Consider the following 24,724-nt stretch of genomic DNA (forward strand, 5'->3'; position numbering starts at 1 on the left):
CCTGTACAAGCTTGATTCTCCAGCCTAGTCTCATTTTTTTTTTTTTTTTGAGCTACTCAGTACACAGACAATAAATTCCATTTTGACTTGATTACCCAGAATGTGTTTGTTTATAATCAAGAACCCTAACTGGCATGGTGATGGTGTTCTGTATTTTAGCTTTGGCCATTGCATTATGTTTTTATTCTTCAGTGTGTTTGCTTTGTTTGGAGTGGTGTTGGATGAGAAGAAAGCTGAAGTACAAATATCTATCCCTCTCTCCCTATCTGTCTTCCTCCCTCTCTCCCTCTGATCTTTCTCGTAGTTGGAAAGAGGAAGGAAGAATTTGTACCAGTATCACAGTATCTGTAATTCTTGTATAAAATTTAACTTTACCCATGCAGGTGAATTGTTAAAAATGGTTTTTGGTATTTAGGCTATCGGTAAGAATAGTATGCATGTTTTGTTATATTAATATTTGGTATTTCTAAAAATCATTTTCTCCTTTTCTTTTGAAGGAAACAGTGCATGATTTTCTTAATGTCACATGAGTAATAGAGGGTGGAACCTGGAATACTGTGTAAGGTTTTCTTTTGGTTTTATATTGCTACTGATTTTGGATTTTGTTGAATGAAATATTTTGAAAAATAACACTTGTAATTTAGGAATAGTGGATTATATTTTAAGTTTGTGGTGAGTTGATTGGTCAATATTTAGAATTGGTTTTAATCTATAAGCAATGTTTTAAATAGTGGTTAGATTTTCAGTTTATTACATATACCATTTTGACTTATTTTTTAGTTAAATTATTAGTTCAGTGTATGGATGCTTGAGACATAGCCACACTCAGTAAAGTAAGGAAAAAAGTAATGGGAGCTTTTTTATTTTTCTTTCTTTTTTTCTTTTTTTGTTTTAGAGGTGGTAGACAGGGCTGTTCCTTGGAAAAATTTTTGAAATAATCAATAATTTGTTTTTGAATTTTTTCTTCATTTTTAAAAGTGAAGTGGAGCCCTCCCAATAGAAAAATATCCTTGAGTCTATTACTCATACACCTGTAGGTTGCCAGAACTTTTACTCCTCTAAAAACTATATGTATCATGGGATGTCCTGCCTTCCAAAATAAGTATCCCATGATTCAGATTTGACACCTCCATGCCCCACTCTGTCCCAAATATATGTAGATTATGGACAGTATTAGGAGAAAAGAGCTGTGTTACTGAACTATTTGAAACATCTATTTAATAGTCCTTTCTTAAAGATTATTCTTTTATGAAGAGACTACTTAGTTCTTTCAAATGTTGGTTAGTATGTCTCAGTGAAGGAAAATGATTCATCTAGTTCAGGGAAATATTTTTGGTTGTTTTGCATAGTTAGGGACTGCCTGTATCATATATGTTTTATAATAAAGAAAATAAATTTACTTAGAAAATTCATTATTTTAAGTATGTGATTGTTAAGGGTAGTCGAAGTTTTACATTCTAACCTTTAAATTGTTTGAGATCTTTGTATAATGGAAAGTGTGAGTAGTTTTTTTGTTTTAAAATACAACTGATATATCTTTTTAAAAAGCTTTTATTTATTTGCTTTTAGAGAGAGGGGAAGGGTGGGAGAAAGGGAGAGAAACATCAATGTTTGAGAGATACATTGATTGGTTGCCTCTCACAAGCCCCCAACTGGGGACCTGGCCTGTAACCCAGGCAGGTTCCCTGACTGGGAATCAAACCAATGACCTTTAGTTTCACAGGTCAGCACTCAGTCCACTGAGCCACACCAGTCAGGGCCGTGAATAGTTTTTCCTACATTATGTACTTGTGTAGAAAGAGATGTGTGGGACATGGGCCCGAAATACTTAGCAGATGATTATATATTGCAGTTGGCATGCCAGATTGTTGAAGACTAGTCTGCATGTCTGCAAGGTAGCATAATGGTCCCTTTAGGGTTAGCGTCAAGACCCACTACCCAACCTCCATGCCCTCCCCAGAGGAATGTATTTTATCCTTCTTGTCTGCACTGCAGGTTCCTCTTAAGGCACAGACTCTGGAGCTAACCACTTCTTTTGCTACTTGCAGTTAAGCTCAGCTGCTGCTGTGGGGCAATGGGAGGGTCGGGCTGATAACTTTTGGGATTCCTGGTCAGTTCCTGAATAAAAAGACATGCCTTCACTTTCAGAGTGCACAAAGTATAGAGATGGGGTCTGTGCCTAACACCTGCTTTATATACTAGTCTGTTGGATGTTCAGCGGCTGCCTTTTCCTTGCCCAAAACCTTTTTTTTTCTTTTAAGTTATTGTTAGGTTTGGAGTCATTTCCAAAAACCAATGGCTCTGGATAGCTTATCTTTGTAGTGAGAATTTTTTGCATTTAGCTCTGCCTGCCTGCCTGCCTTTCCCCGCTACCCCCCCTCCCCGCCCCGTTAGTTCCTTCACCCCCCCTTCCTCCACTGCTTCTTCCTTCCTTCCTTTTTTCTTTTTTTTGGTGATAATTTTGCTTATTTCTGGCCTAAAGAAAATGGTTGTTAGAAAATTCTGTGTAAAAATGCAACTTGTCAGTTTATTCTAAAAAATATTAAGTAATTATTAGTAAGAAGGGATTAAATAAGTTTAAAAATTTTAATATAAAAATAGGATCTCACATCTCTATTACTGTTTTTTGCTAACTGTAATGGTCAGGAAATATAAATCTATATCATCTCTTTTAAAAGTTGCATCACATTCTACTTGGTTTAACCAGTTCCCACTGATGACAATTTTGGTCATTAGAATTTTTCACTATTACGTAAAAAGCGCTGCATTCAAAATACTTTTGCTAAAGTTTGTATATGTCTCTCATTATTTCTAAAAGGATAAATTCTGTAAGTGGAATTATTGATAAAAGGATAATAATTACATTGTTAAGGCTTTTGATACTTATTGCTAAAATTTCCATGTTTTACTCGCACCAAAAATTTTTGAGAATCCTGTTTATTTCCACATCAACAGCAAGCTTTAATACTTAAAAAAAAAACTTTGATAATTTTATAGGTGAAAAGTAGTACCTTGTGTTAATGTACATGTTTAATGCTATTGACCTTTTGTATTTATTTTATAATTTTCTCCTTAATATCACTTACCTGTTATTAATGTGTTTTTCTCATAGTTACTTGAGTACTAAGTTACATGGTAAAAAGCGACCCTTTTCAGGAATGTTGGCAGTATTTTTTTTTTTTCTGTATTTGTATGTGTGTGTGTATATATATATTTTTAAAACTACTGAGTTGAAGTACTGCTTTGTTTTTGTTTTATTTTGGGGCTATGTAGGCCTTCAAAATTTAATCAAATGTGTTGTTTTACACAATTTTTAAAAAAATTTTTAGTATTAAAATTTTTTTAATTAAAATTTTTTAAAAATTTAAAATTTTTAAAAGGATTTTTACCTGTTGGCTTTTGGACATAAAGTCTGCATTTTCTGTTTATTGTCTTTACAGACATTGATGTTCATGTAAACTCATAATCAGAAACATAAAGAAGAGAGGACTGAACTGTTGCCAGCTGACTGTGATCTTGAATCTCAGCTTCTACATCTATAAAGTGAAGGTATTTGTTTGGTACAGTGCTGTTCCTTCAGTTACTTTGTCCAAGAACCACATTAAGAAATAAAGTTTAAATCATAAGCTAAAACTCACATATGCACACTTATATAAGATACATGTTTGTGTGTGTAAACATACACTACATGTTGTACTTTTTGTGTGTCATGCCATATCATGCCATGCAAGGCCAGACTATTTATAAAAAACCCCTGCTGTGTGCAACTTACTAAATTCCTTTCATTACCCCACAGTGGGGTGTCACAGTTCGTGAAATGTCACTGATCCTAGAGCATTGGACACTTAAATGCCTTCTAGGGCTGACCAGATAACAGGTGCAGGTACCTTGCCACTTTAGCATATCAGAGGGCCTGGGTCCTATCTAAAGGCATTCAAAGTAAAATAAAACAAAGCTTGTTAGGTCAGTAAACATTTTCAGGTGGAATACAGCCTGCTAATGTGAGCGCCTAGCTCAGGCTAGAGGGAAAAAACCCACAGACAAAATACGAGCTTATTACTCTATCAGATTGTTATAAAATATTTTAAACAAAACAGTGCATGTTCAGGCAGTGAACCACAGAACTAGATGAGTAGCATCTATCTAGTCTAGATGCTGATCTTTGGATACCTTCCTGTTCTAAAAGTCCGTGGCTCTGTGACAACTCTAGACATGGAAATTAGGAGATGAAATGGCCTCACTCAGTTTTTCTGTGATAGGATCTGAAGAATAGAAACGTAAAAGAGATTATTCTAGGCACTGAGTTACTCTGGAGGCTGATTAAAGGAGGAGGTGAACTTTGACCTTTTCCTGTCAAGCAAAGGTGATGACACCATATCCCAGCAACTGTGCCCCCAAACAGAAAATGCTGAGGAATAACCAGTGAAAAATCATATAGAAGTTCAGTGTCATTGAAAAAGTACAGCAGCATTTGTATACCTACTAAATCTTGCATATGTGTACACACAGAATTATTTTTATGACCTGATTTTCTAGTTTTGGGGGCAAAGCTGTGTATACCTGCAAGAGAGATGCTGTGATGTACAACCATTACGGCTCACTCTGGTGACTTGGGTAATTGTAATGGAACCATGGAGCCATTAGGCTCCAGATGGAACTTTAATCTGGCTTCTGATTGAGCCAAGTGTCCTTGTAGAGTCTCTAAGCATCTGTTTTGGAAATATATGTGACATTATTCAAAATTTGTACAAATTAAGCCACCCTTGGGTTATAATTCAATTTTTCTTTATTGAGAAATGTATTGTAAACAGTTTTATGCAATCAAGTAAAACTAGCCTGTACCCATTATTTATTTGCATATTAACTGGTCATTTGTATTTTTGTAATTGAACTCTTAATGGATTTAAGAAAGCTTACATTACTTCTAAAATTGTTATTTGTTTATAAAATCTGAAGACTGCTTTCTAGTTTTAAATAGCTTCCACATTGGTACTTATTATTGAGACACTATTTAAAAATGTATAAAATTATGGTGATTTTTACCTTTGAATGACAGAAACCCCCAAATAATCTTCCTCATTCCAGAATGAAGTTTATTTTCTCCTGTAAACAGAAATTCAGAGGTAGAGGAGGCTCTAGGGATTGGTCTCCAAACACTGTGTGAACAGGTACCAGCTTGGTTTATCTGTTCATTCATTTGCCTTTGTACTGGTTTCCTTCGTGGTCATACGATGGCTGGCCATTCAGCAGCTGGAGCAACAAACATCCTTTAGTTCCAGCAGAGAGAAAAGGAAGAATTTTCCCCTTCATTGAATTTCAAAATTTTTTTCATTCTGTTTTATTGGCCTACTTTAGACCACATGCTCATACTGCTTTTAATTAATTGTTCTCCTATTTACAGAACACAGAAATTAAAATTATATTGTGGGAAGAAATACTAGTTAGGTATTTTATAGTTGCTTTGGTTTTTCTTCCTAAGTAGAGACTGGAAAAACTCCTTTTTTATTTTGGGGGTTATAAATATTACCTGGCCCAGGTGAAGTGTGAGGAGATTGCATTATTAAATAAATGTTGGTGACATTTTGTCAGGATTATATTCTCTAAAATATATTATTGCTACTATTTGTTCCTTCCCCCAAAGGAAGCAGTACAGTTCTTTGGACCCCTGGTCCTTGGCATGCGTAGCTAAGTTTAATTAAAAAAAAATTGTATAATTCACATATACCAAATATTTAGTTAAGTTTTAACAATTGAGGATGAGTACTGGAAATGAAGAGGTATGAATTCATGGTAGAAATATCTTACCCTGGATTTAAGTTGGGAAATATTGAAAATGCTGATAGAAAAGAGAAACATTCCTAAAGGAGAATTACAGCAAATGTAGATTTTAGTTTTACATTGTCTGTTCCTATACGGTAGTATTTGATCAGATCTCTCTGAAGGGTATAAAGCTGTGTTTTTCTTCCAGTTCGTTCACTGCTAAATTTCCCTTGCCCTTTCATGTGTCAAAAATACATCATTGCCAAAACCATTATTTTGGATTTTGTAATTAATTGATCAGAGGTAGTTTTGACTGTAAACAGTTTGATAAGCAACTACTAGAATGAATAAGTACCTGTTTAACTCTTTAAGGGTTTGAAAAACAGTCATGACATTGTGGATATCTCCCTTGCATTCATCTCTCACAGGTCACGGTGATTGTCCCTCTTGCTTGTGTCTGGAATCGGTTTTCTGTATTCTGATTTGGAGCCTATTTATCTCTTATTTGGGTTTCTTAATCTCTGCATCATAATATTCATATGATACATGTTATTCTTCACTTCTTAAAAGATTTATTAGAATATAACACCTTGCAATGTGAGTACATGTACCTGCTTACTTTAGTTTTAGAGGCTCCGTAGTATTCCAAAGTAGATGTTTGTTCTGTATAATTTTAAAATAGCCCTTCTTGATGATGAATCTCTTCATGTTACTCTTGTTAAAAGTTCCCCTCCCATCCCCTACAATGGTGATTCTTAGGTCAGGGAACACTCGTTTTCCAAGGATGGGTAAGTCTGAACCATGTGTGAGCGTTTTTAAACTCTCTCCATAAAATTTTGATATACTTTCTTCGTTGAGAATTTCTCTTGTAGTAGGAACTGTAACCATTTCAGATAGTAATGACAAAACATTATAAACTCCCTAGTGATCTGACCTTCTTGCCCCCTGCAATCTAATAATTTTGAATAGCTTGCCTTTTCCTTGGCTGGAAATGTTTTCTCTTTCACTTCTTTGCACTAATGTGTCTTTTTACTCTGCTTGAAAATGCTTCTTTTCTTTTTGTATTCATTCTGATACTTTATCCCTTCTGGATTAACTGCTCGTGAGCTGTTTACCAGGAACACTTGTAATTCATTCTAAACTTACCCTCTAGTAAATTTTAAGCTACGTGAGGACAGAATGGTGTTACGATCTTTACAGTTTTAGTATGTAATTGTACATAGTACACATGGTAGCAGATGAATTATCTAATTACATGAACGAAATTTAGTGGAATTATTACAGAAATATACTTAATATGTTTTTGCATAAAATAGCTATGAGAGTTAAACTTTTAAATTTACACAAGGTGGAGCAGCGCAGAGATGCCGACTCTCTGAAGAGGCTGAATGACTGATGGGCTCGCAAGCTCAGTGTCCCAAGCCTGGTCGCCGCCTGTTTAATGCAGCTTAAATAGGGTATGCCCGTTAAGGGTGGGTTGGGGTTGGTCTGCCATGATTGTAAAAGGAGATGCCCAAAGGTTGAAGTTGATAGTACTTATCACAGCATTGGCAGGAAGATTTTTAACATTCTGGTTTCTAGCTCTCGATAAAGAGAAACACGCAGGGAGTTGCAGATGGATACTCCAGATTTTTCTTGCAGGTGGAATAGTGATTAAGAGAGAGATTTGACAGACAGGGTTGCAATTCTTTATTACTTGCTAGCTGTGTGTTCTTGGTCAAGGCTTTCATCCTCCTTCTGACACAATGTATTCATCTGTAAAATGGTGATAGTAATAGCACCTACATCAAAGAGTTGTGGTGAGATTTAAATGAGACGATACATGTAAAAATTCTTAGAACTGTTCCTATGGTAAGTACTATGTATTAGGTGGTATTGTTCCCCTAATACTTGGGTCTCCTATCTCTTCTTGTTCTAAAAAAAATCTTAGGTTTTTTGACTTTCTGTATAGGTTTGTCTGCAGGAAGAGAATGTGCTAGTTATGCTGTTACAAAAGTTCCAGTCCTGTGGCACAAATGTTCCCAGTTCTTTGGTATTTATTTTCCAATATATGATGAAAGACTCAAGAGTCAGGCCTGTTTCTTGACTTTGATTAATTTTTTTTTTACCATAAATCATTCCATTCTTGAATGTTCTATCAGAATCCACTTTCTAGCCAGCTTGGCTGAAAGCCAGACCTGGAGCCTATTAAATCCTTAGAGTAATGACTGCCCTTCCATGACACTTCTTGAGAGCCAGCCCTTGTGTTGCCCTCTGACAAGACCATACCTCGTCCCAGCAGCACTGTGGGCCCAGGTGCTTGAACTGTTCCCCTATTTGAACATGTATTCTTGTATGTATGCAGCTGTATGTTTGACAGTGACTGAAATTTCCAGTTCATCCTTTTCTAGTGAAAAAATATATGAAAGCATATGAAATACATCCAGCCCACAAAATATACTCACTAAAACACACACACACACACACATTTGACATGTACTGAAATGATCTTGAAGAGCAGGGTCTGGGTTTGGGTCTATTTTATTTCTGTTTTACTTTGGATTGTATTTGCAAGGGGTATTTGAAATTAGTTCAAATTTAAAAATGTGCAGACGGAAGAGGAGTAGAAATCTGAGAGCAGGGCTTGCTTTTAAGATTATAGGAAGTGCTTTTAACTTTGAGGCAACATAACAAAACAAACCTTGAGCTTTTCTCTGTGTGGCACCTTTCTGTCTGGTTACTATCACAAGTTTCTCTCTCAGTATCATTTTAGCTTGCGTCCTTAGTTTTCCTACTGTGGTATCCAGGGCAGAACACGGGTTTCTTCAGAGATACAGTTCAAATAGTTTGAGAGGCATAGGGAATCTGATGCAGCCCATCCTTTCAAATCAGATGGGGAAGGCCCTAGATTACTGAGGAGCTGGAGCCTAGTACCTACCCAAGGCCCAGTTCATTGTTATGGGTCTGGTTTAGAACTGAGCCGCCATGCCGCAGAGGCTGGCTGGGTTCAAGACAGCTTCTTTTAGGGAGTGATTGTGACTGCTATATTCAGGAAAGTATGCAGGGTCAGAGAAAAAGACTACCTTTAATATGAATACTCTTCTAGGAGAAGGTTGTTGTGTGAATACAGGAATACACTATTTTATTTGCTGCATGGTAACTATCTCTGTTTTCATATATGAAATCAATATACAGAAAAAAGCACCACAAACTGGGTGGCTTAAATAACAGAATTTATTATTTCATGTTTCTGGAGGCTAGGAGTTTGAATTCATGGTGTCAGCGTGGTTGATTTTTTTTTTTTTTTTCCTGAGAGGTACAAAAGAGTGTGGTTTTAGAATCTTGATTATTTATTTAAGCATCTCTTCGTTTTTAGTAATTAGCAGATTTACTGAAGATGATTGTCGTACTGTTTTAGTATGGTAGTAATGTAGTTGTACAGTATTTGAATGCCAGAATGTTTACATGATTATTAAAATTGGGAATGTTTATAGAAATTATGTTGGTGGGTATCATTTAAAAAAATGATTCTTTTGGTCATTGTATACATACATTTTCAAGAGAATTATTTCTAATAGGAAGGTACCTCCTATAGAAGGGCATACAACTAGGAGTTTTATGTCCAGATACAAACTGACTTAATTATATATCAAAATCTCTTATTTAATATTTTGTATTATGATCTAGAGAGCAGGTTACAGATTTAAAGTAAATTTAATTCTAATTAAATTATTAAATGGCTTTCAGTTAGTGTTATTCTAAGCATTCTGATAAAAAAATTTAATATTTAAAATGTTGTTGTAACCTATATTAATTTCAATATTGTTTTAATTTTCTCTTTGACTTGTTTTAATTTTGAATTCTATTGAAAATGTCAAAACTAGTGTAAATTTTACTTAGCCTGATTTCTAAGACTTAATTATTATGATTTGACTGAGGAATCTATCCCCTTCCCCTCAGTGTGAGTATTCTCGTACATCATTAAACAGATGCAAATTTTATGAATTAAGTCTTGCCATAGAATAACCTTTCTATTTATTATCCATTTAACTTTTTTGACAGTTTCCTAATATATATGTTCATGGAGCAAGTTAAAGTTGGTTGCTAAACCTCTTCTTCCTTCCCTTCTTTTCTTTCCTTCCTTCCTTCCTTTCTTTCTCTCTGTTATTTTAAAAAGATTAATTTATTTATTTTTAGACGGGGGGAGGGAGGGAGAAAGAAAGGAAGAGAAACATCAATGTGTGGTTGCCTCTCTTGTGCCCCCGACTGGGGACCTGGCTGGCAATACAGGCATGTGCCCTGACTGGGAATTGAACTGGTGACCCTTTGCTTCATAGTCCAGAGCTCAATCCACTGAGCCACACGAGCCAGGGCACTCTCTGTTTTTATTATATTTCATTGATTATGCTATTATAGTTGTACCAGTTTCTCTGCTTTGCTTCCCTCCACCCAGCACACCCACTCCGTCAGGCAATCCCTATACCATTGTTCATGTCCACTGGGTTACGCCTATAAGTTCTTTGGCTACTCAATTTCCTATACTGTACTTTACATACCCAAGGCTGTTCTGTAACTACCTATTTGTACTTCTTAATCCCCTCACCTCTTCTTCCATTCCCTACACCCCCTCCCATCTGGCAACCATCAAAGCACTCTCCATATCCATAATCTGTCTCTTTTCCTCTTGTTTGTTTAGTTTGTTTTTTAGATTCAGTTGTTGATGAAGATGTGTTTATTGCCATTTTATTGTTCATAGTTTTAATCTTCTTTTCCTTAAATAAGTCCCTTTAACATTTCATATAATAATGGTTTGGTGATGATGAACTCCTTTAGTTTTTTCTTGTCTGAGAAGCTCTTTATATTTTCTCATTCAATTCTAAATGAAAGCTTTGATGGGCAAGGCAGTCTTGGCCAAAGGTCCCTGCTTTTCATGACTTTGAATATTTCTTGCCAGTCCCTTCTAGCTTGCACAGTTTCTTTTGAGAAGTCAGCTGACAGTCTTATGGGAACGCCTGTATAGGCAACTGCTTTTCTCTTGCTCCTTTTTAAGATTCTCTCTTTATCTTTAACAACTTTGGCATTTTAATTATGATGTGTCTTGGAGTGGTCCTCTTTGCATCCATCTTGTTTAGGAGTCTCTGTGCTTCTTGGACTTGTGTGTCTATTTCCTTCACTAAATTAGGGAAGTTTTTTCCATTATTTTTTTCAACTAGATTTTCAGATTTCTTGCTCTTTCTCTTCTCCTTCTGACATGCCTATGATGTGAATGTGAATATTGGAATGCTTGAAGTTGTCCCAGAGGCTGCTTACACTGTCCTTTTTTATTTTTATTTTTTTTATTCTTTTTTCTTCTCTTAATTAGTTGTTTTTTGCTTCCTTATGTTCCAAGTCATTCATTTGATTCTTGGCTTCATCCACTCCGTTGTTTCCCTGTAAATTGTTCTTTATTTCAATTAATGTATCCTTTGTTTCTGACTGGATTTTTTATGCTGTTGATGTCCTCACTAAGTTCCCTGAGCATCCTTATAAGCAGTGTTTTGAACTCTGCATTTGATAAATTGCTTATCTCTGTTTTGTTTAGCTCTTTTTTTGGAGTCTTGATCTGTTCTTTCATTTGAGCCATGTTTCTTTGTCTGCTCATTTTCGCAGCCTCCCTGTATTGTTTCTACGTATTAGGTAGAGCTGCTATGACTCCCTGTCTTGGTAGCATGGTCTAATGTAGTAGGTGTCCTGTAGGGTCCAGTGGCACAGCCCCCCCTATCACCCAAGGTGGATACTTGAGGTGCGCCCTTCATGTGGACTGAATATACCCTCTTGTAGTTGAGCCTTGATTTCTGTTGGGAGGTCAATCGGAGGGATTTAACCAGGCCAGTGAGCTGCAAGGACTGGCTGTGACTACTTACCACCAACCTTCACCCTCCGTAGAGTATCAGCTGTGCAGGGGCAGTGGGTTGGTGCTATGACATGGTCTGTAGCTGTCCACTGGGTGTGCAGGCTCTGGGGTTTCCTGGGTTGTGCAGGCCAAGGCAAGCCCCGACCTGTGTTCTGCCTGAGGCCACCTTGCATGAATTATAAAGCAATCTGATATGGCTGCTACTTGTGCTGGGCTTGGAGATTCACAGGTGAAGCCAAGTTGTGAACCTAGGCTGGCTGCTGCTAGTGCCAGGCCTGGGGCTACTTAGCGAGAGGTAGGGGTGTGGGGGCTCACTGAGGCCGACTGTTGTTTGTTTGAGAACATTTAGGAAGTTGGAAGCATGAGCCAAGACCAGCTATTCATTTGCAAAAGTCATAGTTAACAATTTGAGTGGACCTGTAATTTGAGTGGGTCTGAGTGTCAGGGGATCTCCAGGGCAGGGCCAACAGTGTTACCAGGTTGATAGAGTCTCAGATAAGGCACCCACCTGCTGGTTCTATGGCCCTGTAGGGGGAGAGCCCAGAAAAGGGACAGTGGTCTCTGCCCACCTTTCTGCCTGGGAGCAAGCTCTGCCCCAGCTCCCACCTTGATGTCAGACACTTCAGTTCCTCCCTGTGTGCCACTGGTGCCTTTCAAGCTGCTGCCCCAGTGCTAGAGCTCAGAGGGAGTGAATTTGAGTAAGTCTGTGTATGGGTTCCTTAAGAGGGACTGCTTGGGGCTCTTGAAGTTTCTTCCACTGACTCAGTCCCTGCTGGTTTTTGCAGCCAGAAGTTATGAGCACTGAAACTCAGGCCTGGGCATCCTGATGTGGTGCTGGGACTCCTCGCTCCTGAGATATCCTTCTGGAATTTTATGCACCACATGTGGATGTAAGACCAGCCTGTTCTGCCTCTCCATCCTTCCTACCAGTCTGGATGAATGTGGTTTGTTAAATTCTGTAGTTGTCAGGCTCCCATTTAGCTTGATTTCTGACAGTTCTGAGTGATGGTTCTATATTTTAGTTGTAATTCTGATGTGGTTGTGCAAGGAGGCGAGCCGTGTTTACCTACGCCACCATCTTGACCAGAAGTTCTTTCTCTCCTTTTTCACTTTTTAATTTTAAATATTTTAGATTTGCAGAATAATATAAAAATAATACTCTTTACCCAACTTCCCTTAATGTTCACACTTTATATAGCCATAGTATAGTTTAAAAAATTAAGAAATTAATATTGATACAGTACTATTAACTAAGTTACTGATTTTAATGTAGATTTCACCAATTTTTCCATTAATTCCTTTTTTTGAACCTGTGTTGAACGTAGTTGTCACATCTCTTTATTCTTCCCAGTGTATAGTAGGTTTTCAGACTTTCTTTGTTTTTCATAACCTTGAGACTTGTGAAGAGTACTGGTCAGTTGTGTTGGAAAATATCCGTCAATTTGGACTTGTCTGATGTTTGCTTATGATTCAGTTGAAGCTATGCCTTATTTGGGAGGATACTACATATGTGATGTCCTGTGATGTACTCAGTGTATTGTCTCAGTGGTAGTGTGGTGCTTTATTATTCATTTAATTTTAATAGTTTAGGTAAGATTTATGTAACATAAACCCAACCATTTTAAGGTGAACAATTCAGGGGCATTTGGTACACTGACAATATTGTGCAACCCAACACCTCTATATAGTTCCAAAACATTTTTGTCTCCCATAAAGGAAACTTAATAGCCATTAATCAGATACTCCCAATTTCTTCCTTTCCCCATCCCATTTTTCCCCAGTCTGTCTCTGTGGATTTACATATTCTTGATAGTTCATGTAAATGTAATTATACAATAAACATCTTTTAGTTTCAGGTTTCTTTTGCTTGGTATAGTGTTTTTTCAGTACTGGTAAATTCCCAGATTTATTTATTTTATTTTTTATGGCTAAGTAATATTTCATTGTAGTATACACCACAGTTTGTTTAACTGTCCATTGATGGACATGTGGCTGTTTCTATTTCTTGGCTGTTGTGACTCATGCTGCTTTGAACATGCATGCACATGTATTTGTTGAATTGCTCTATCCTGTAGTAGTTCTAACAAACTTTCTGGGTCATGTATTCTTTAATTCTTCTGGTTTTCATTTGTATGAATAAACTTAATTTTTAACACAATAATAGAGTCCACAAAATTCAGAGCAAAGACATTTGTGTATTCAGCATGTCAGAGTGAGTTGTGTTTTGAAGCCTAGAAGTATTTGTTATTCTGATGAAGCTAATTTTTTTCAGGTTTGATTGTTGACAGATTTTACCTGTTTTTCCCATTCATAATAATAACTAGATACAATGCTAGAGTCTGTGCATTTGTTGTATTTTTCTATATTGCCAGTTGATGTTGTAGCTTTGTCCTTATTTTGGATAATTTATCTCCCAACATTCAGGAAATTGACTGGTCTAAGGAAACATGTATAATAAATACCTTGAAGAATAGTTTAAGTAAGCTTTTCATAATTTTAAATATTTTTCATTTCAGATTTAAGATTTTTATATAGTTTAGAGCCTTCCTTTGATACTGATTTTCACATGCTAGATAAATATAGTACTGATTTTTAAAAAATGCTTGATACTTTTTCATATAGCAGATAAAGGAAGGATGATCATTCTACCAGAAACCTGTGATAAGATAGCAAATGAGAAAGTTCTCTACTTCAGAATAGATCAGATCAATATATGCTGTTCTTTTGTCCAATTTTCCTTAATCTGGAGTGACTAAGAAACTTGTGTTTAGTCCCTGAATATATTTCCACCAAATAGGGGTATAAATTGTGTTCTCCAATGGCTTAAAATACAATCTTTGGTCCTTAGTTTATCATGTTCCAAGACGACCAGCCTTTAATGCTCAAACTGGGTTGACTAAGGAAATCTCTCTTCCCCATGTGGTAGGAAGCTCTGGCACACATGAGGCTTTCAGGCCAGAGTCAAAAGGGACCTTGAATTTTTGATTTTGGTGAGAGTTTCAATTCTTTTATCTTTCAGCCTGTTTGGGCTTTAAACTCTAGAATAAAACTTATGGCCTCCTACCCTGGCTGGTGTGGATTGGGTTCCAGTCTGCAAACCAAAAGTTCGCTGGTTCAATTCCCAGTCAGGGCACATGCCTGGGTTGCAGGACAGGTCCCCAGTTGGCAGTGTGCAAGAGGCAACTGGTAACATGTTTCTCTCCCACACTGATATTTCTCTGCCTCTCTTTCTCTTTCCTCCCCCCTCTCTAAAAATAAATTTAAAAAACGCCCTTGGATTTATTTATAAAAAAACTTATGGCCTCCTATTCTCCTGACAATAGACATATGTTATTGACACTGTAGCACAATGGTCTTCATTTGAGTGGGGAGGAAAATTGAGAATTTTTATGGAAAAGGAATAAATTAATGGGCAGATGATTTGAGAACAGTTTGAAGCTACAGGAGCTTTTTGTTTCTGTTAGCAATTCTCAAAAATTAAACATTACCATGAGTATCTAGACTTACAGGTCTGGTGATGGAATTAATGGTAGAGACATATCTCTGAAGAATAAATGGTAATACATATCTGAGACTAATGTCACCCCATTTCTAGTATTTGGAGTAAGGGAGCAGATCGAAGTTTCTTAATACTTTTGTTCCTGCGGTTGTTTTTCTTCTCTCCTCCCTCACTTCTAGGTCCTTTTGTAAGTTAATTCTCTATGGTTTGCAGTGTTATTTGGCGGTGAAACTGCCTCAGGCTGTTGCTGATATTTGGGCAGCTGTGTGATGAAGTTACACAGTGGACCTTGTTTAGGACTTGGAGTGTCTGCATTCTGGGATGCTTGTTGATAATAAAGCCATGTACTTATAAGCATCCTTTTTTGTCTGGTTTTGGAAACTCACTTCTGTTTTTTTAGAGTTGGAAATATGCTAATTTTTGTGTTCTATTTTAAATAGTGATGTAAAGAGATGTAAATGGTATTTAAAAATTCTTTAGGCACAACATGGTGACTGTAGTTTATAATACTTATTGTATTTATTTGAAAGTTGTTAAGAGAGTAGATCTTAAAAGTTCCCCTTACAAATAAAAAATTTGTAACTATGTGTGGTGATGGATGCTAACTAGACTTATATTTGTGAACATTTCACAAATATTGAATTATTATATTGTAAACCTGAAAGTAATATAATATTATATATCAATTATTAATCATAAAAAAGTTATATAATGTTTTTGATTCAAATGAACCAGAAAACTTTTATTTTTAAAAATAATAATTGCATAAAAACTTTATCAACTAGTTTTTGCAAAAAGTAAGGTAAAGATTTCTTTATTAACAAGGAAAATTATATTCTGTGATCCCAATAATAATGTTTTTATTGTTAGTGAGTGAACTGATATGATGATACATCGGATTAAATTTTTTATGTGAACACAGTATAAAATTTGAATGTTTGTTTCTTTTTAGTCAGAAAATTGGATTGCCTTGTTTAAATGAAGTTTAAAAGGAATATGATAGAGATGCTGTACCCAGAGTCACTGTCTTAAACATTTAACACTCTGCACATTAAGCCACCAACTAAGACTTCAGAGTTGTATCAATGGCTAGCATGCATTAAAGATGATCCTTCTGACAAGAAGGAGATAACATTCCTCCAGCAACTTTAAACTGGCTATAAAGAGGGGAGTACTTTTCTAAGGGCAGAGCCACTTTGTGAGTGGACTAAATTCAAAAGTGACATATTATTTTTTAGGCAACACATTGATTTGTGTAGAGTGATCTATTATCCCCTCCCCTGCCATCTCTTCCTTGTGAATTTTTCTTTACTAGTAAGAGAGAAGAAAAAAAGAAATCATTTTTACCCATTTGAAATTATTGCTTTGTTGTATGTACTGTTGAAATTAAGGTGATCAATTAAAAACATGTCTTACTTAATCTTATGCCTATGTTCATCATCATTACTAGAATCAGCTGTTTGTCTACCACCTCTGTCCCATTCCAAGCCACCGTTACCTCTCACCTGATCTTTGCGAAGCCTCTGAGCTTTCTCTGTGTGCTAGCCTGTCTCGCCACCAAGTGCGTTCTCTGTGCAGCACCAGTGGGATTGTTTTATATGGAATGCCACGTCAGGCTACTCAAAATTCCACTTTTTATTTATTGATTTCTAAACTCTTACAATGAGCTTCAAACCCCTACATTATTTGACTCCTCAAAACCTGATCTATACTTCTTTTTGCCCACTCTAGCCGCAGTGGCCTCACTGGTGTTACTTAAACACTGAGTGTGCACTTCCTTCGGGTGCTTGTATTTGCTCTTCTCTTTGTCAGGGAAGCCCATCTCTGGTATATCCACAGGGCTTTTCTACTCACTCTCTTCAGGTCTTCTCTTAGATTATCGCTGTCAGAGAGTTCTTCTCTCATCATGTTATATAAAATCATAACCTTAACTCTTCACTCTCAAACCTTCCTTGTTCTCTTTACCTCAATTCCATTTTCCCTGAAGCATGCACTATACCATCTGAGTTAGTGTTTGTTTGTTTGTTTATTTATTTATTTAGCTTTCTGTATTGTTTACCAGCCTCTTTAGAATGTAAATTTTGTGAGGGCAGAAACTTTTATTTTTACAGCATATCTAGCTCTTAGAACTAAACCTGGCACATTGTAGGCACTGACTGTGTTTATTCGTTGAGTGAATGAATGAATGAATGAATGAATGAATAAGTAAGGGATAGAGTATTTTAGATAGGTATGAAAAGTGTGGATGTGTTTCAGGAACTGAAGGTACTTCCATGTGCGTTTGAGGGTGAGGGTGGGCATGGTAAGTCTCTTAGTCTCAAAGGCCATTCATTACATGTAGTTTTGTCCGCCAGGCTAAAGAAATTAGTCTTTGTCCTTAGGTATCACGCATGCCACTAATTATGCAATCCACACTGATACACTGAAAGTGTGGTCAGATGAGCATTTTAGAAAGTTTGGTTGCTACAGACGAATGAGCCCTGGCGGAGTAACTCAGTTAATTCGACCCTTGGTCAGGGCTCTTACCTAAATTAAGGGTTCGATCCCTGGTCGGAGTACATAAGGGAAACAGCCTATTGATGTTTCTCTTTCACGTCGATATTTCTCTCTTTTTCCCTTCCTCTTTCACTAAAATCAATAAACAAATCCTCGGGTGAGGATTTAAAAAAAAGATGAATGAATTAGAGAGGAGCAAAACTGTAGGTGTGGTGACCACTTGGTGAGTGATTGTCCAGGGTTATGATGATGACCTGAACTTGACTAGTGATACAGAAATGGAAATATGGACAAATGAAAGTAGTCCTCGGTAATTGATTGACTGTGGAGCAAGAATGATGCATAAGAAGCTGCCATGGCCAGCTAAGTGGATAGGAAGCTACTCAGAGATAAGGTGAGGTTTGGGGGTAGTGGAGCCCAGACTGTGTTCAGGGTGTTATATTGGTTTCCTAGGGCTGCAGTAGCAAAGTGCCAGGAAGTGGGAGGCTTCCAGCAACAGAAACTTATTGTCTAGTTCTGGGGTCTGGAACACCAAGATTAAGGTGCTGGCAGGGCCATGCTCTCTCTGACTGTTTTAGGAGAGAATTCTTTCTTTCCTCTTCTAGTTTCTGGTGTTTGCAGGCAATCCCTTGGCATTCCTTGGGCTGTGGATGCCTCACTCCCATCAGATGGCTATTTTTCCTCCGTGCGTCTTCACATGGTGTTGCCTCTGTGTCTGTCCCCTTGTCCAGATTTCCCCTTTTTATAAAGACACCAGTCACCTTGGATTAGAGTTTCCACTAGTGACCTCATTTTAACTTGATTATCTCTTAAAGATCCTTTTTCCAAATAAGGTCACATTTTGCTACTAGGGGTTAGGTCTTTAAAATATCTTTTATTGATGAATGATAGAATTTTCCTGAAAAAATTAATAGGATTTGATTAATTGAATTAATATAGGGTAGGAGGTTAGGAAGGAGAAAGAGCAAAGGTAAATCTTGAGTTTTCATTCTTAATTGAGAGAATGCTGGTGCTATTGGAAGGAATAGGAAAATAGAGGGAAAAGGGAAAACCACTTTCCAGACAAGGTGAGGGTAGATGGAAATGAGTTATGTTGTAAGCCTTCTGAATTTGGAATTATATGAGAGAGATCAGTTCATGATCTAGTCAGGATTCAGGGAAGACGTTTGCATCTTAGGTAATAGCTTTGCTATGAGACTGTTTTGGTTCTCTGAGGGAGAGAGGATAGAGGAGAGCTAAGTCTAAAAAGAAAGCTAAAGAGAAAGAGTTACTTTGTTGAAATGGATGCCTTCATCCATTATAGAAAAAAAAGTCTCATGAGAAGATCTATCTCTTTACTCTAAATGTCAATTCTAGTAATGTCTGGGTAGTGGATTTAGTAGCTGAAGTGGTCGCTGCATGAACAGAAGTAGAGTTACCAGTTCCTGACAGCTGCGAGTCAGCCTCTGGGCATCTTGCTAAATTTTCAAATATAATTATACAGTAGACTTCCTTTAACAAATTCCGTGTTCCCAGCTATAATTATAACTGCTTTTCTTGCCTGTAGCCTGCTCTTTGTCTTACTACTCGCCTCCTCATCTCCCCCTGCTGGTTGGAATTATCCTCTGGTCATTTTTGGTGTCTGAGAAAATATGAAGCTTGTTTACTGCAGTTTTCTTTCCTAAGCACAGATTTTCCAGTGCATACCAATTTCCTTCTTTCGACTATAGTCCAAAATACATTTATGGTAATAAGAGGTAATGTTTTAAAGCCTAAGTTGGCCATATTCTATATTAAAAGTAATTTTTTACTTTCAAAGACTATGGAAATACAAATTAAGTACATATAGGCTGTCTACTATGCAGCTGTCAGAAAATGACCACCACAACTTATCCCTTGCTCCATGTAACACTTAAGACTTCAAACTCTTGCTCATGGCTGTGTTTTAGACCAAGATTTAAAAAAATAAAAAATAAACTAAGGTTTATAACCAACAATGAAGTCATCATAAATCCTACAACCGTAAATAATCCTGCAATAGTTTTCAGGACTCATCATGACAGTAATTTGTAAGATCAAAAATATGAGTGGGATTTCCCATTTTCTCATCTATTTTTATCACCCAAATAACTATTATGGAAATAAATCATTTTAAAAAAGGGACTTGATGTCCTTTACAAATATATGGTAGTTTGGGGGTGAAAAACTTCAACAATGTATTTTTGTGTCATTTAGATTATATTCGAAATCATTTTAATGTCTTTCTTTAAAAATAACTAAAATGTACAGATTTCTGAATGTACAGAGGAAAAGATATACTTGAATTTTTAGTGTGCCATGGAGATAGTCCAGAAGGAATCACAGAACTATGTCAGTAATGCATTGTATTTTTCACCAATAACTTATTCATTAAGAGTATGTGTCATATGCCAGGCATTGTGCTGGTTGCTAATATTCTGAGGTTTTAATTTGAAGAACTAGATTTAAAAGGTATATATACAAATGGTTGAAATATGCTTGGGGATAAACAGTAGTGTATTCAGTTGCCTATTAAAGTAATTCTGTGTATTCTGGATAGCTTTAAATATTACAAAGTAGGACTTCTCTCACACAATAATTGGTTGATACTTTTTGACCTCATTGTAAAACTGCAGAATTTAATGAACAAATGAGGAGAATAAAGTTTTGATAAATAAGGCATTTTCTTGAAACCTTTAGAAGTAAGCTTTGAAGCCTTCTAGCATTAGATTGACAGCCTTTCTTTTTGTGGAAGGATAAGTGAATAAGGTAATATTTCATGTTCGCAGGTACATGTCATCGGGATGATAGAGCTTGCAAAGCAGAGCTTTGGAATTTGCTATTCTAAAAGATCTCTCCTTACCAGTATAATTTTATGCTCATGTGGTGCGATTTCAGGTTGAGGAATGATTTTAGAGTTGCAGGGGCAGAATTTTTGCTGTCCTCATTGTTTTGGTTCCCAAGGAATGCTTACCCCATAGCCTCAAATGTGCTGTGGTATTAGTTACTTTAAAATAGACTTCTCAAGACTCTTTATTTGGAAAACCTTAAATATGCATCATGATGCATTACTTGCAATAAAAAATGAGGCTACAGTTATATAAAACAAAACACTACAGCTGCTGACAGATGTCATTAACAACGTACTCAAGCACAGATCCTTCTGAAAGAACTGCTAGACATCTGATTCAGGGAATTAAGGTGAAATTCTGTTGTCCAGTACATTTATTGTTTTTTTGTTTGTTTTTGTGGCCATAGCCTTTTGATAATTTATTGGGACCTTGGTATTCGATATAGTTTTAAAATAGTTCTTCTGAATTACAATTAATAAATGTAGAAGGCATGAGGGAAATAGTAAATCACCTTGAGGCAAACACTGCATTAATAGTTGTATGCAAGATCCATTAATGGATGCTGAAAATAGGGTGAAAGTTTGAGGAGAAACAATACTTGCATAGTCTAAAAGTAACTTCCCAAGACATTTAATAATTTCAAAGGAAAATACAGTAACTTTACAGAGGAAAAATCTGGCAGACACCAAGTTATTTAGATTAGCTTTACCAATAAGAAGGCATTAATAAGATACGATAGGATCCATTGAAGAGAGCACAGTGCCACTTATCTGATGTATTGTCAAAAATGTATAATCTCTGTGCAATCATGAGACAACATTAAACAAACCCAAATTGAGCACTTTACAAAATAACTGATCAAAATAACTCTTCAAAAGTATTAGGGACATGAAAGACAAGGAATGTCACAGATTGGAGAAGACTAAGGGCACATGACAACTAAAAGCAGTGTGGGATCCTGGATAGGATCCCGAAACAGAAAATGTGGGAAAAGTAGGAGAAACACAAAAGTAAACAACATTAGTGGACAACTGGAAAGATTTGAGTAAGGTGTATTCATACTATTAGTTAATAGTATTGAACCAATGTTAATTGTATGGTTTTGATAACTGTAGTGTAGGTGCATATGTTGTGTTAACATGAGGGGAAGCTGGTGGATGGTGTGTGGGAACTCCACTACTTTTGGAACTTTTCTATAAGCATAAAATTATTTCAAAGTAAAAGGTTTTAAAAAGCCCATTCTTCTGGAATCCAATAGTGCTCTCAAATTTACCCATGAGGCTTAAAGGTGATCCTCTATTATAATGAAGTATCTTTGGTTTTAAAAATAATTACTTAAACAAAGTCCAGGATAGACTCTTACTACAACATATTTTGCTTGGTAGTTTGTTTTTTCGCATTTCCTCTAATCATCTTTTAATAACAATTGTAGAGACTCAAGTTGTCTAAGTTGTTAATTGGCCTCTGCTGTCATCAGTGGCCTAGTATATGGAAGTATTTGAGGATTAGAAATGATGATATTCAAAAGTGACATCAAAAGCGAATAAATAGCAGGTGTTTTGGGATATGTTCCATCATGTTTTTACAAAAAATGTGGGCATGTTTCCAAGATGTTAAATATGAAAGTGTTCAAAAAGTTTGTCCTTTTTCATACATTCTGTACATTTTTAGGTGGATTTCAGTTATGAAGAAATCTCTGGGAGGAAGTGAACCATGGAATGAACTTTCTGCTTTATAATGTTAAATACATAGCAGGTCACCTGTCATCCGTTTGATATTAGAGGCACATAAATAGCCTTTCTAAATAAAAATTAATAATACTACTGTCTGTGTGTTGAAGACTATTAGTTACACTTACACAGAGAAGGCTTATGCCTTATTGTTGCAAATAATACTACCAAATTAAACTTAGTGAGATCAGTGGTTCTGTTACTTTTTTTAAATTCTACTTAGATTAGTGCTGGTGATAAATCAATACTTTATGAATGAATGAATGAATACTAAAGAGTGGAAGGTGGATTTCTATATTAATGTAAAATTCAGATGTCTACAATAATGCAAATTAGGACTGAACATTTAGAATCCAAGCCATTAAAGTGGAAGTTTTCCAGAGAATTAACTCCTTCCTGTTAAGTCTACCCTTGCTGTTAAGGGTGTCTCAAATTGTGTATTTGGTAACTTAATGATACTATGAATATTTTTGTATCTGAATTTGTTTCATTGTTTCAGCAACAGCATGGATGCTGTGATGGCAGGGCACAGGGAGCCCCTGGAAAGCTCTCTAGAGAGTTGACAATTGTGTTTTGCCAGAGAAGTTGAAATTAGGAGAGTAGAGAAAGCAAATGAAGAATTCTTCTGTTTCTGGGATATAATTTTAAGCGATCTTGTAAAACTTCCTCTAGTCAGAATGTATTTCTAAAAACAGTTATTAGTATTATTGATATAAGGAGAATTTAATGGCATAGTCAATTTGTATCATTAGACAGCTTAAAACATACTCTTTGGAATAATAACATGAATATATTTACTGAAATACACATACTGAAATTAATAGCTTCTGCTTTGTTAAAAAGTTGCTAATTTTACATTGTTAAATTATTTGTTTTTATAGATTTCATCAACCCTCCTGACCCAAAGGTGTACTTTAAAAATGCCATTTTTTTACTGGTTTAATAACTGCTTCCCATCATGGCACATTATGTTTATCCTGGTACCGCTTCCTTTCACAGTCACTTATAAAAGGGAATGAATCTCCTTTAAAAAGTAGGTTTAGTTAGCCTACTTTAAAGTCTTTGGAGAAGTAACCATGTGCAGTTGGCTGGGGGGAGGAAGGAGGGTTAAGTTTTTCCACATTTAAATATATACAATGTCCATAGGACACTAAAATTGATGAAAGTCTCATTTAATCATTCTCAGTTTTTATGTCTAAAGGAACCATTAGTACTGGGAGGAAGAAAGTATTTTTAATTTTTATTTGTTTTCTATGAGGAACATGGGCCTTATATTAAAAATGTGTGGTTTTAATGTCCTAAGATACAAACATTCATTTTCATTTAAAATTTAGGACAGATTGAAAAGAAAGCTGATGGAAGTTTGGGCTCTAGCTTTGCCAGACACTCACTCTGTGATCTTGAGCAAGTCAATTTGTCTTTCTGAATCTTGCTTTTTTTCATCTATGAAATACTGAAGTTAAGAGTAACTCTCTACCTTACATGTGTTGTAAGGCTAACATTAACAAAACATGATAATATATGGGATAACACTCGGGCAGGCTGTCTGACTCCTTTAAATCTCCTGTGAACAGCCACGCCTGGCGTTGTGCTGGGCGCTGTGCCTAAACACAGTGCTTGACCGGCTCTGACTTTCTGATGAGAAAATGTCTGTGAGAGGGTAGTGTGCGTTGTAGTTTTGGAAGAATAGAAAAAAATATTTAATTGTTAAAACATACTTAACCAAATTGATGCAGTTTTATAGGATTTTTATAATATCACAAACCCAAAATTTGTACAGAATACCTCAATGAGGTTTTACTCAGTAATCAAACACCTGATTTTGAACCAATGGAAAAAAGCAATAGTATATAATCCTAGTTGCAAGCAACAGGTTTGGGGTTATTTCAAATTATTTCTTTTTATTCATTTTTTTTTTTTTTTTGCAGGGGAAAAATGTCATTAGTCTGCATTTAAAATCTGGACTAGCTTCCTGTAAAATTATTTATTTTAACTTTTTATTTATAGATTTTGAAATTTACAATTCTAAATACAGCAATAGTAAGGCACTGCATTTTTGCAGGAAACAAAAAGCACAATTAACATAAAGTCAGAGCCAGCCACAAATAAAATATTCCAGCAACTGTGTAAGGGAAAAAAATGCGCTAGGAAGCAAATGCCAAGAAATGTTGCAAAGGTGGCCTTATTACATTGGAAAGAAAAAAATACAGGAAGATTAGTAGTATTGGCAGTAGTATTGAGAGGAGGAGAAGAAGGAGGAGGGGGAAGGTAGATAGCAAATAATATTGAATGAGCACTTCCTAAGTGTTAGGCCCTGTTTAAAGTACTCTATGCAGATTATCTCATTTAATCCTCGTAACTCTTTGTGAGTTAGGCTCCCACTTTACAGATGAAGTAGCTGAGGCTCAGAGAATGTTAAGTAATTTTCCCAAAAACCTTACAGCCAGGATTCAAACTTTAGATATAGAATTCATGTTCTTAACCACCATGCATTCTACATGGCCACCATCTACCCAGA

At 36.1% G+C, this 24,724-nt stretch overlaps 1 protein-coding gene across 1 annotated transcript in view; it reads left to right on the forward strand.

Annotated features, from left to right (window-relative positions):
• TBC1D5 (TBC1 domain family member 5) overlaps window positions 1-24,724 on the forward strand; it is a 490,954-nt gene that overhangs the window by 49,916 nt on the left and 416,314 nt on the right. Inside the window, exon 3 of the mRNA XM_054595215.1 lies at window positions 3,441-3,549. The gene's annotated coding sequence lies outside the window, so the exon portion shown is untranslated. The remainder of the gene's footprint in view (window positions 1-3,440; window positions 3,550-24,724) is intronic.

This window comes from Pteronotus mesoamericanus, unplaced genomic scaffold, assembly GCF_021234165.1.
Source record: "Pteronotus mesoamericanus isolate MK-2021 breed Mesoamerican mustached bat unplaced genomic scaffold, CSHL_Meso_final scaffold_54, whole genome shotgun sequence".
Taxonomy (NCBI): domain Eukaryota; kingdom Metazoa; phylum Chordata; class Mammalia; order Chiroptera; family Mormoopidae; genus Pteronotus; species Pteronotus mesoamericanus.